At 43.0% G+C, this 12,928-nt stretch overlaps 1 protein-coding gene and 1 non-coding gene across 12 annotated transcripts in view; both read right to left on the reverse strand.

Annotated features, from left to right (window-relative positions):
* Positions 1-303: 303 nt before the first annotated feature.
* TRUB1 (TruB pseudouridine synthase family member 1) overlaps positions 304-12,928 on the reverse strand; it is a 70,832-nt gene continuing 58,207 nt past the window's right edge. For 10 of the 11 annotated variants that reach the window (XR_014789478.1, XR_014789475.1, XR_014789474.1 and 7 more), the window contains one exon: positions 304-6,708. The gene's annotated coding sequence lies outside the window, so the exon portion shown is untranslated. Of the gene's footprint in view, positions 6,709-9,998; positions 10,116-12,928 lie in introns of all 11 variants that reach the window. The other variant, XR_014789470.1, reaches the window with a different exon arrangement.
* On the reverse strand, positions 12,016-12,122 carry LOC146351002 (U6 spliceosomal RNA). Its single transcript, XR_014789778.1, has one exon. It is a non-coding gene; the product is annotated as a U6 spliceosomal RNA (small nuclear RNA).

Raw genomic sequence — 12,928 nt, forward strand, 5'->3', positions numbered from 1 at the left:
GTGAAGATATGCTTAAAAGTATATGGGCAACACCTGTTGAAGACCAGTTGTATCTGAATGGAGTCAGGAGTTTCCTGTTGCTGTTCTATTAGTAACAGACAATCAAGTTCTTGTCCAGCTTCCTGATTGGTGTGTCTTCTAAAATTTTTGACAAGGGGTTGAATAAACACTGAACAACATTTCCTGAGGCCTGCAAAACTCCTTGCCCTTCCCCATGACTAAATCACACCAAATAAGTTATGCAAAACAGTTAACATTTCACAAGTACAATTAACATTTCACAATAAGTAGTTATGTTACAAAAATTGTGTTCTTTTCCCTGGTAGACTTTCCAATTTGTTTACCAAGAACGAGAGGAGGCAGAGATCTGGTCCAACACGATTTTATTCTGCAGAATAAGGCAACCCTTGGGGCTAACGCTCCAACAAAGGTCACAATCAAGTGATGTGATCCAAAAGTTTATATAGGCAAGACCTTTGGGGGCTGTCTTACGCTTGCGCTGTACTAATCTCTTTGTCTAGCTGAGAGGGAAACAGAAAACAGGCAGCGCCTTTTACATATCTAGGCATGCGCAGAGAAGTAGCCTTGTACTCTAACGTAAATACATTCCTGGCATTCCTGAGTCTCTGATAAGGCACTATGTCTTTGTCTGGCATGACAATTTCACACAAAGTGTCAGGGTGGACACTGAGCCCATAGAATCCCAGAGTAGTTCTGATTCTGAGGAAGAGCGGTCGCTCCTGGGAGAGGAGCGCGCTCCTTTTTCCCAGGGCCAACAGCTGATGGAGATTCCTCCCACCAGCATTCCTAGCTTAGATAGCAGTCCTGGGAGTGACAGAGCGCAGGAAGCAGACTTGATGGACGTGCGACGCCGACGCAGAGAGCGGCGCCAAATGGAGGGCGCAGAAAGGAGGCGTAGTGCTCGGTTAGCGCACAAACAACGGCTGCGCCCAGAGGATCCAAGGGAAAAGGGGAGGGACTCTCCCTAGTCCTTAAGTTCAGGGGTCTGCCAGTAATTCCCTTTCAAACGGGGACCAACTGTTCCAACTTAGGGCATAGGTATTCTGCTGCTCATATCTAGTTGCTAACGGTAGAGTTGTTAAGTTGTAAAAGAGGAATAAAGCTTTGAAAAGAATCCCTTTGTCTGTGTCTGGACTTGGCTACTGGATTAGACTGAGAGAGGCCTCCAAGGAGCCCTTGACACAAAGGTAGAATAGACATAGCCTAGCTTATAAAATTATGGGATAACAGACATATTACAACTGAAATTTCTATAACACTCCCCCCTCAAAAGGCTTTTCTTAAATCCCATACCTCTCCTTGGTCCAGCAGTGGACTACACACTTAAAGGCACAAACCATAACCAATAGTATCATAACAAGCAGAACTGCGCCAATTACAAGTTGTTTTAACCATGCAAAATCAGGAAGGCAGGAAGTCAACCATAACCAAGGATCACTTGCTCCTGAATAATTCTGTCCAATTATATCTTGTAGTTTGGCAATTTCATTTTCTATGGCTTTGTTTAAATCATGGTACTTTACTCTACACCCTTGCTTCACTAGGGTGCAGAAGCCACCTTGGCGTGCTAAGAGATAATCTAAAACAAACTGATATTGGGCCACTAGCCGGTTGAGATCTTCAATTTCAGATTGCATGGCCCTTACCATTATGGCTGTGGCACTGATGGTCTTTTTTAAATGGCAAGTGAGGCCTAGGATGCTTTTTCTATTTTGTGTGTGTGTGTGTGAGCAATAATTCCTGGGTATGAACCCAGGGTAAGCAATCCTGTAACTAGCCCACCCCCTACCCTGTTTGGTTCTGAATCTGACAATTATTTTGTTTTAATAATTACAAGTTGCCCCATCCTTTTAGTGGTTTGCTACTCTAATGGTGGCCTTTAGGTGGGTCAGCTTCTGGTGTGACCCTCTCTGGTGCAGGCGATGATTTTATGCGGGTGTGATGGATCCACTTCTTTCCTCTAGCGACTTTTACAGCCGTGTCAGTGGTGAGTAGAACTTGGAATGGACCCTTCCACTTCTCAGTAAGTGGTTCGTCTTTCCAGGACTGGATCAGCACCTAATCACCAGGACTGAAATTATGCACTGGAGCATCTAAAGGCAAGGATTGGTATGGTGCTGCAAACCTGTGAAGACAAGACAAAACAGACTGCAAGGCAATAACATATTCTTGGATCTCTAAAGCCCTTACCTTTAAGTTTATATTTAAGCTATCAGCCATAGGTAACATCTGAGGTGGGCGCCCATATAACATTTTAAAGGGTGTCAATTTAATACTTCCCCTGGGGGTGCACCGTATTCGAGTTAAGGCGATTGGCAAGGCCTGTGGCCATTTCAACTTAGTCTCTGAGCAAATTTTAGTAAGCATTGACTTTAGGGTGCGATTCATCCTCTCAACTTGACTTGAAGATTGAGGTTTCCAAGAGGGTGTAGCTTCCAGTTCATTTGTAATGCCTGGGCCACTGCTTAAGTTACTTGTCCAACAAAATGGAGCCTCTGATTGGATTTAATCTCTTCAGGTAACAGGAACTTAGGGACTACTTCTTTTAACAAGATCTTGGCTACTGTCTGTGTGAGTTGGGTATGCCTCAACCCATCTGGTCAACTGGTTTACCATTACTAGCAGGTACTGATAGCTATGAATCTGGGGCAAGTCTGAAAAGTCAATTTGAAGTCTCTGAAAGGGATAGTAAGCCCATGGGTGACTTTTTATTTGAGCTGGGGGCTTAAACATCTTTGGATTGTTTTCGAGGCACAAAGGGCGATTAGCCACTGCTTTTTGGATTTTATAATTTTGGGGCTACACTGTGTCTCACAAGTAGATCTTCTATTGCAATTTTTCTTAGATGTGTAGCCTGGTGCAAGTCTCTCACTATAAAACTCAAAAGAGGCTTGGATATGAACACTTTCCCTCCTGGGATGATCCACCATTTATTTTTAGTTTGCTTTGCCTTGTGTTCAAGAGCTCTCTCATTCTCAGCTGGAGAGTAGATTGGAACCAAGTCTGTACACAAATATGGGATTAGGGTTCTTTCATAATGCACCTCCTCACCTCTCATTTGTGCAGCTTCTTTTGCAGCCTTATCTGCCAAAGCATTGCCTCTTCTTTCTTTGGGATTGGCACGCTTTCCATGCGCCTTTTCAAGAGTAACTACTGCACATCCTGTGTATCTTTTTTTTTCTATCACACAGCTGGAGCCATCTACAAACACTTCAAGGTTTGGCTTTGGTGACAAGGAATCAATGAGGTCAGGCCTGATCAGAGTCACCTGACTCAAAATTTTTAAACAGTCATGACAATTTAGATCTGGCTTAGGGAGCAAGGTGGTAGAATGAGGCCTGGGCTTGAAAGCAGGGAGATCTCATAGCATCACTGGCATGACGGATTCAAAAACTTATTTTTATTGCTTTCCAGGATCTGAGGTACGCCATGAGGAGTATGCACCTCTATATCTGCTTTCATTGCAATTTTCTGGACTTCTTCCATTAAACGCGCAGTTGCTGCCACGGTCCTCAAGCAAGCAGGCCATCCCTTTGCAGTGGGATCTAGAGTCTTGGAGTAGTATCCTACAGGTCTCCAGGAAGGACCTGTCCTTTGGGTTAAAACCCCCAATGCCACTCCTTTATTTTCATGTACATAAAGCTGGTACAGTTTGTTGGGATCTGGTAAGGCCAGAGCGGGTGGTGACACCACGGCTTGCTTCAGCTCAAGAAAAGCCTTTTCCATTTCATTTGTCCATTTTCAGTGGATGATATTTTTTTTTGTCAAAGCTTCATACAGGGGCTTCACCTTCCCTCCATAATCAGGTATCCACATTCTACAAAACCCGGTGAGCCCAAAGAAGGCTTGCAACTCTCGAGGGTCTTTAGGCCTCGGTGTCTTCTGTATGACATCTAACCGAGCAGTGCTCAGGTCTCTGGTTCCCTTCTGAATTTGGTAGCCCAAGATGGTGACATGGGTCTGGCAAAACTGAGCCTTTTCTCTTGACACTTTATAGCCTTTCAAGTTCAATTCTTGCAGGAGGGAGATAGTAGCTTCAGCACATGAGTCCTCTGTCTGGGTGGCCAGAAGAAGGTCATTTGAATATTGAAGCAAGGACACCTACGGCCAGTCCTCTTTCCTTTTATGGCCACCATCGCTCCCCTCTTCTTCTCCTTTTGCTTTGGGCAGTCTTTTTGCCAATGTTCCCTCTCTTTATAGTAAGCACATTTATTTCTCCCCAAAAGCGGCTTTTTCCGAGTCCCAAAATCTTTCTTTAAACCTTTATCTGCCTAATCAGGGACTTGCCCTGTGACTGCCATTGCAATCAAAGCTGCATTCTGTCTGACCTTCTTATCTGCTTCCTTCTTCTCTACTTTTTCACGATTCACAAACACCTTATAAGCAATCTCCATCAACTGAGGCAGAGGCATTGCCACTGCCCCATCAGTCTTCTGCAACTTTTTTCTTTTTTTTAATGTCTGTTGCTGCTTGAGCAATAAACATCGTGTTAACCATCCTTAAATTGTCTTGAGCGTCAGGGTTAATATTACTATATTGATGGAATGCATCAAACAACCTCTGAAGACATGCACTAGGGTCTTCAGTCAGTCCCTGCTAGACTTTATATAATTTGCTTCTTTTTTCCCCCTGCCTTTTCTGCTTTACACCATTTAAATCTAACAGCATGACTGAAAAACATTTTTTTTAATCGTAGGGCATGGTGGAACAGATCTAGCAATCATACTGTTCCTCCAGCTGCATAGTCAGGGCCCATCAAGATCAAGGGAAGGGCATTTTTATATATGCAAAAAGTTTTAAGCCACCATTTTTGCATCGGCAACTCCACACTTCATGAATGTTGACAGAGTGTCAGGCTTGCCTCTGAGCATATAGAGTGTCCAGACAGTTCAGATTTTGAGAAAGAGCTGGAACACGTGGGGCAGGAACTTTCTCAGGCTTTAGAAGCACAGCTGGGCTTAGAGGTGCCACAGGAGAAGGGGGGGGGGATTTTCCTCTCTCACTTCTTAAGAGAATTTACTGCCCCCCTTTTTTTCTAAACGGAAACTAACTTTCGTAGTTTCTCTTTGAACTTTTTGAAGGCTGTTTCCTTTGTAGTCTGTGAATCTCTAGCAATTTGCATCTGTATGCTTCATTAGGGTAAACGAAATCAAAGCCTTGGAAATACAGCTTTTTATCTGAGTGTTGGAAGTTACAAATCAAACTGTGCACTGACCTGATCACAAACAAACACACAATCTACAACAACAGGAGTTTAAGGCTATGACAAGCCTCACAGTACTGTTCATGGCAAGTCTCTAACAGTCCAAAGTTCCAGTCCATGTGCAGAGTGCCTCTCAAAAGTCTAAACAATAATGGATCCAAACAAAGAAGACTTTGGGCAATAAAAATGGGATGTTTTTAGCAAAGGCTCTCTGTCTCTTCATTAGTTCAAAAGGGGAAGGTGTAACCTTACACCCCTTTTAGATTCTTCGACAGATAAGAGCAAGGACTGCTCAGCTTTCTAGCTGTGATGCTTTAACTTGGGCAATTCTTTTGCAAATCTTACTGTTTCTATTAGGTCCTCACAGACATCTTCTAGCGGGGCAGGGCAACCCCCCTTAGCTCTGCTCTCAGTAGACTGGCAGAGATAAGCTCACACAGACCCAGACATTGCTCTGTCTTTGTTTGTTTTTTTTTAATTTTGCCACAGTCTTTAAGACTTCAAACAAGTCTTTAGCTGTTCTTGCTTCCTCTAACAAACTTGAATACAGTGGAAGATTTTTCAACTTAGAAGGAGTGAGAGGTGGGGATGTAACAGATGGGTTCTCCGCGGGGGGGCTTCCCTCCCTCCTCCCCCAGCAACCTCTCCTCCCAACCTAACAGGCTGAATAGGGCAGGGGAAACCCAGGGAGCCTTGGGCAGGATCTCTTAATCTCCAAGCTCATTCCATGGGGCTTGAGTCAGGGAGAACAGGGGCTTTGGGCTTCATCTCAGAGCATACCATCATTACTTTACAATATTGACCTTTACATTTTCTTATCTAATCAGGATTTTTCAATATCCACATTTGCCAAGCATTAATATAAGGCAGCTGATCCCCATGGTTATCAACAATCACTTTATTATATACCTTGGACACATTTTTTCCAGCTTCCCCCAGTTGGCCAGCCAACACCAAATGTCACCCACTCCCCATTACAAAACTTTATGAGCTCGTCTTTTGTCATCTTGACACTATAATCTAACTTAAACAACTTAAAATTCTTAAGCATGCATCCCAGTGGGTCTTGGCTATATTCTCCTACGGAAAGTTTCGATCCCATCCTGTCGGCCCTTTTTATTTTATTTTTTTCTTATTCAACTGCTGCTACTTGAGCAAGGCCCAGTTGGACAAGATTGGGAGATTTACACTCCCCAGACGGCCCAGACACTGTGATCCGACTTACTTCATAGTTCAGGCTCCAAACAACCCCAGAGTCAGACAGCATTTCGTCCTGTCTTCCAAAGACCGCCACTCGCCTCGTCTCTTCAGGAGTCCTTTGCTAGCCGGGTTGCCAGGCAACAGCCACCTCAAACCTCACGGTGAACCAAACAAGGTCCAGGGCGCCCTCCACTTGGGTTGATCCAGCGTTTGCCTAGCTCCCAGGTCACACAGGGAGTCCAACCAGAGTCACCAGAATTGTTACAAAAATTGTGTTCTTTTCCCTGGTAGAAACAGAAAACAGGCAGCGCCTTTTACATATCTAGGCATGCGCAGAGAAGTAGCCTTGTACTCTAACGTAAATACATTCCTGAGTCTCTGATAAGGCACTGTGTCTTTGCCTGGCATGACAATTTCACATAAAGGTAGAATAGACATAGCCTAGTTAATAAAATTATGGGATAACAGACATATTACAACCGAAATTTCTATAACACTTACAGAGTTTACTCAGTTTGCTTCTTTTTAATTTTTTTTTTTGCAGAATTCATATGTGCTTGATACAGAATTGTATAGGTGTGGGATTCTATTTTTATGTTTTACTTTTGCATAGCACACACCCAATTCTGATTATTGCATTTTGACATTTCCTTACTTGACATTTCTTTCCTCTTTCAGAAATAAAACACATTTCTCATCATTTTGCACATTCTGGACCTAAGCCCCACAATTAAACTCAGCTTCAGGGACTAAACCCTGGAGAAATTTATAGTCTGAAAGACACAGCAGTTGTTTCTTAGATGACCCCTGTGGAAGTTTCAATTTATCTTTCAGTTGGAATCAGGGAATATTGATGTGGACAGTAAGCGCCTCAACAAAAAGGGCTGCATGAAAATGTCTAAAGCACAAACCACCATTTCCACACCTCAGTTAATATTTAGCCTGGTGTGTACCTATAGGGTACTTTCCCCCCCTTAAAGGTGCAACAAAGAAAAATTGCTGGTGTCATTTCTTTTCTCATCCAATTCACTCCTGCTCTTTCACGCTACTTTAGCACTCTAGCAATAAAAGCAACCCATCAAAAAAGTGTACAAGGCATACCGGCAGCCTTTAGTAAAACCAAATCTGAATTTCAGTGTTGGTATCTTGCAGGTAATTGCTGTAGAGAACTAGGTCAAGCTACTGCTATTCCTAGCACTGAAGAAGTAATTTATAGAAAAGCTACTATTGGTTTTGATTGCAAAATCAACAACCTCACCATAGGATTCCTGGTTAAATAAGAACAACATATGTCTAATGGCTAGTTCTGTTTTCTACAAGATCCAAACAATACCCACTGATTCTTGACAGGCCACTCCCCAAATGTAGCTGCTTCTTTCCAATATTATCTCACAAAAGCTTATCAGGGGGCTCTTGCAACATGACTTCCTTGCCAAAATAGTCTTCAAGCTCCTTCTAGCCGATCCAGGTAGAGGTTAAAAGAAATGTCCTATAAGACTGAGGTCCCCCAGGGATAACAATGCTGCCTTACCTTATACCAGGGATGGGGAACCTATGGCCCTCCAAGAATTATGGAACTGCAACTCCATCATCACTGACCCGTGGCCATACTGGCTGGGGCTGATGGGAGTCAGAGTCCAGCAACATCTGGAGGGGCAGAGGTTTCCCATCCCTGCCTTATATCATTATCATTTTACCTTGTCTCTCCAAATAGTTCTTTGGAAACAGTTGTAACACTGTGGTTTGAAAATGATCCTGAGCTCCATGGCAGACTAAATGCTTTGTATGTAGAAGGGTTATGTCCTAGACATTTCCAGTTTAAAGGACTCGGCATCAGGCCCAGCATCAGGGGTCGGCACGGGCAGGTAGCTGCCAAGGGCCCAGAGGTTCAAAAATGCCCATCTGTGCCTCTGAGCCTCAGCCTGCTTCACCACAATTGCCCATCTTCCCCCACCTGGGAAGCCCTGTGGTGCCCCATTTTACAAGACATTTTAAAAAATGTACCTTTTGAGTAGCAGTGATCTGAACCAATCAGATGCTGCCTTTCGGTGGACACAGTCAATAAGGGCACAGGGAGGTCTTTACATCGCTCCTGTGCCCTCACCGACCAATCCCTTCCAAAGGCAGCATCTGATTGGTTCAGATCACTGCTACTCAAAAGGTAACTGCATGCAGGACCTGCGCTTGACCAGCCAGGTGCCTCAGTGCTTTGCCAGAGGCCAGCCAGGCGAGGAGGAGGAGCCATTGCTGCTGTGGCACCACCATGACAGGTAAAAATATATACTGGAGCAGAGGGGAGGGGAGCTTTGCTGACTGGCGGGGGGCTTCAGCAGTGGCAGTGGTGACAGGGGGTGATGGGCAGCTGCAATGGAGCTTTGGCGGTGGTGGTCAGGGGGCTTCAGTGACAGCAGCAGGGGCCCACCAGAAGCACTGTGTCAAGGGCACACTGGAGTCTGGTGCCAGTCCTGCTCAGCATGACCTCTGCCTGACACTTCAGAGAGCTGCTACCAGTCAGGGGAGACAACACCTGTCCGGTAATTTCGGTCAGGGAAATTCATATCAGGGAAATTCGTATCAGAAGTTAGATGTCTTTCTGGAGAAAAGCCTAGAAACACTATCAGAATATGCATAAACATAGCAAGAGTCTAACATGTTACCTTTATTTGTGCATGCACACCCCAACAGCCATATGAGCATATGAAGCTGCCTTGCACTGAGACAGGGTATTGAGTGATCTTGCTCAGAAAGTTCTACTACAGCTGTGAACAGCTTTCCAAAGTCTCTGGCAGGAGGTATCAGAGCCCAGCTACCCAAAATCCTTTCAAGTGGGGTGATCAGGGACTGACCTTAGGACTTCTTGTATGCAAAACATACACCCTACCACTGAGTTATGGCCTCTCACCATAAGGAAATGTGCTTATTCAAGATACAGATCTTTTGATCCCAGTATTAGGAATTCTGGCTATGTACCTCAAATGCAGTTCTCTGATATCTTAGGCAGAGGTTTTCCTAGCCCTTCTGCCTAGGCCCTCCTTTGGAAATGCCATTGGCTGAACTTAGGATATCATATATGCAAACGCCATTGATACATGTAAGCTAGGAACCTCCACTGAGCTCTGTATTCCTTCAAGCAAAGACACAATAATCTCAACCACTCTTAAATTGATGTCACAGTACAACAAATAAAATTGAAGCAGCTCTTACATTTCAAGCCATTAGGACTAAGCCAAGGAGCCAAATTTATAGAAGTGATTTAGTAAGAATAAATATAGGCATCTAATATGTCCTGTCTCATTATACCATGAGCTTCTCCTTAGGCTGTTTTACTCTAGCTCGCCCACACACATTTCCATGATATACTAAGAATTATAATCAGTGAGTTTTTTTATGTCCTGCATGATCTTGTTGCATTGTTATGTGTATTCTTATTTGTTGCCTCTATATTTAACTTTTTCAAAATAAAATGTCATAGAAAAAAGGAAGAGCAATTGAAGAATTCACATAGATCTCTATTAGCCAATACATCTGAGCAGAAAAAGGCAAAGTATGAATGATGGTAGGAAAACAGTCTCACCACTGAATTTTGAAAATCTCAAGAGGTTGTTTCAAGATCGTTGCATGATTCCTCGTAATCACATCAATCATTAGTAGCAGCAAAGTGTCTTGGATTTTGCTTTTGCTTTTCACATTTCTACCCAACAGAAGTATAAAGAAAGAAACCCCTGAACACAGCTATAAAAACCTAATAGGCACCACTGACTATTTCACAATTCTCTGGATTGTATTTATAGCCACAACTTAATTCCAAGCCACCAATCTCAGCTCACTTGCTTTGCAGCTTCTTTTCCGTGGAGTCCTCACACCTTGAATATAGAAGTACAACATTTCCTATCTGTCAGAAGAAGTACAATATTTTCTGTCTGTCAGAAGAAACTTATCAGCACTTTATAGATATTTGTCCATATCTACCATTAAAAATATACCCTCTCTGATATTAGAAGTCTCCTATCAGAACTTAAACTTTCAAACAATTTGATCTTAATCATCCACTTTGCCAAAACAGCAGCAAACAGGGCTGACTTAAGCACCACAGTCCTATGGTCAGTAAAGGTCACAAATGATGTCCACTGACAAGGGCCAATTTCCTGTTACAAAGCACAGAAATAGCAAGTGCTTAGCAGATGCCCCTTGGTGACCACCATACATTATAAAATATAAGGTGGGTAAAAACTGATGGCTTTTATTTAAATCAGATTTTTAAAGAACAGTTTAATTGTAGGATCTTTTTGAATAACCTAGTTTAAAATGAAATTTAAATCTCATACAAAGCAAGTCTACACTTCTCTTAAAACCATATCACAAATATTAGCCTTTTAGCTACCAAGCCCCATATAAGGTTATGTCATTTATTATTTATTTTAAATTGTTCTTGGCCGCCTTTCAGGGCAGAAGCCCTCCGAAGGCGGCTCACAGCAATAAAATACATAAAAAGAGTTATTATCATACAAAGCCCTAAACAACTTGGGACCAAGATACCTAGCAGGCCGCTTTCCCTCATACATACCCAGGCGACCTTTAAAAATGTCAGAGGATGCCTTGCTGGTCATTCCAAAATTAATGGAATGCCACCACACAATACCTCAATGGCAGGCCCACCTTCTGGAAAACCCTCCCTCATGCAGTTTGGGAGGTAGAAAATGTGGCATTTTTTAAATGCCTCCTGAAAACACACTTGTTCACCCAGGCTTGCCCTGAGCTGTAATTAAATTAATCATGCTGCTCCATATTTGCCCTTGTACTGCTTTTATTGTAATTGTTTTTAATATAGATTTTAAATGTGATTTTAATATTTATATGTGAACCACTTAGGTATTTTATTATACTTAGTGGTATATAAATATCACAAATAAATATCTACTAACAGGTTGAATTATAGGCTGCTTTTATCTGGGGGTTTTTAAATAGTACCATGAGGAAAGATATCTGACTTCTGAGATTAAGCATTATAAATGACACAGTAAGAGCACAATCCTATGCATGTTAGACAGAAAAAAGTCCTACAACTCCTAGCATTCCTACAACTCCCAGGATGGCTGGGTATGTTGGGAGTTGTAGTACCTTTTTCTGTCTAAACATGCATAGGATTGTGCCCTCAGTCATAGGAAGCTGCCTCATACCAAGTCACACCACTGAGCCATCTAGGTCAGCATTATCTACTCTGGCAGCAGCTCTTGAGGATTTCAAACAGGTGTCCACTGTCCTAGCTCTACCTGGAGATACCAGGGACTAAACTTGGATCTCCTGCATGAAAAAAAGTGCTCTACGACTGAGCTGCAGCCCTTCACACAAACACTTGGAAGTAGAAATATAAAGTGTCGTATGACCTTAGGAAGTTGCCTTACACCAGGTCAGACCATTTGCCCATCTAGACCTATATTGTCTGTTCTAAGGGGCAGTGGATTCCCAAGCAGAGATCTTTCACATTACCTGCTACCTGAACCTTTGAACTGGAGATGCCAGAGATTGCACCTGGGACCTACGGCATGGGAAGCGGTGTTACTATGGCAGTAGGGTCCCTCTTTCCCCACCCACCACCATTAGAATGCTTCACAAATGTGCATGTCACCCTTGCACAGGAGCCATGCAAATCTTCTCTGTATCCTTTGAAGTTTAGTATATATTCTGCCAAAGCTAGAAAGAATCTGGGGGCTAGAAAGGCAGTAGGATCCAAAAGATGGCATCCTGTTCTTCACCAGAATCATCCACAGCATAGAGATAATCCTGTACTCCTATTTTATGCCACCCAGCTTTCTGAGCTCTGAATTCTTTCAGTTTTCAAATAGCATGGACGAACCTATGATCTCATAAGAAAAAACTATTTTGGCCAGGAATTACCAGGCCTTGCTTTTGGAAGGTTCATGTTTGTTCATAAGTAATGGGACTTGCCTTCAGTTAAGTTATATTGCTTAGTGTCCTTGCTTATGTAGACAGTCAAATAAAAATCCATCTCTTAGTAGACATAATTCTGCAGCGTATCTGGGCTGCACAACCAAAGGATTGAAATAATACTCCTTGGCTGTATAAAAGCTCTAACTGCAAATCAATACATTGTACTTTATTTATTACTGCAGTCACTGTAACTTTGACTCAGCTAATGAAACTGATTGGCAGTAGAGTCAAGCATGACAAAAATAACTTTTGTTCCAGGCTGAATTTAAAGCACTGCTTTTGACTTTCAAAGCCCTAAACAGGTTGGGTCCACATTATTTGAAGGAATACCTTCACCTGCATGAACCTGTCCATGTTTTAGGATCACCTTCAGAGGCCCTACTCACTGGCCTATTACTAAGATCAGTAAGGTTGGCAGGCACTACAGAGAGCGCATTCTCAGTGGTGGCCCTGGCTTTATGGAATATTTCCCGAGAAATACATGGCTGGCCCCATCTGTGGCTGTGGGCAAGAGGCAGGTCGCTGCCCCCTTCACCCATGTTAGGATGTCTCTGT

Source organism: Heloderma suspectum, chromosome 3, assembly GCF_057233095.1.
Source record: "Heloderma suspectum isolate Gila_16-S chromosome 3, 16-S_ref, whole genome shotgun sequence".
NCBI classification, from domain to species: domain Eukaryota; kingdom Metazoa; phylum Chordata; class Lepidosauria; order Squamata; family Helodermatidae; genus Heloderma; species Heloderma suspectum.